Raw genomic sequence first — 628 nt, 5'->3', positions numbered from 1 at the left:
TTTGAGGACTGAAAACACTGCATCTTTTTTGTTATTTTGACCAGTTGTCATTTTCTGCAAATAAATGCTCTAAATGACAATATGTTTATTTGAAATTTGGGAGAGATGTTGTCAGTAGTTTATAGAATAAAACAAAAATGTTGATTTTACTCAAACACATACCTATAAATATTAAAACCAAAGAAACTGATCATTTTGCAGTGGTCTCTTCATTTTTTTTTTCCAGAGCTGTATTTTCAATGTTTAAGAATAATTTTGAATCATAATATAATTTGTATTAATAATTTTTTCTATTTCTGTTTTCATTTCATTTTCCATTTTTTTTTCCAGATTTTTTTGGGGGGAGGGGGGTTTAGTTTTAGTTAAACTAGTTTAACTAAACTGAATGAAAATGAGAAATGTTGCTTTGACAACTAGCTGAAATAAAATAAGTTTTATGTTTGTTTGGTTTTTTTTCAGTTAATGCTTATTTTATTTCAAACAAATGTTTTTAATGGTTTTATTTTAGTTTCTGTCAACATTAAAGGGGTCATATGATGCGATTTCAAGTTTTCCTTTCTCTTTGGAGTGTTACAAGCTGATTGTGCATAGATAAGATCCCTGAAGTTGCAAAGACTAAAGTCTCAAA

This window comes from Sinocyclocheilus anshuiensis, unplaced genomic scaffold (genome assembly GCF_001515605.1).
Source record: "Sinocyclocheilus anshuiensis isolate Anshui unplaced genomic scaffold, SAMN03320099.WGS_v1.1 scaffold2046, whole genome shotgun sequence".
Taxonomy (NCBI): Eukaryota; Metazoa; Chordata; class Actinopteri; order Cypriniformes; family Cyprinidae; genus Sinocyclocheilus; species Sinocyclocheilus anshuiensis.
This window is presented reverse-complemented; position numbering follows the sequence as displayed.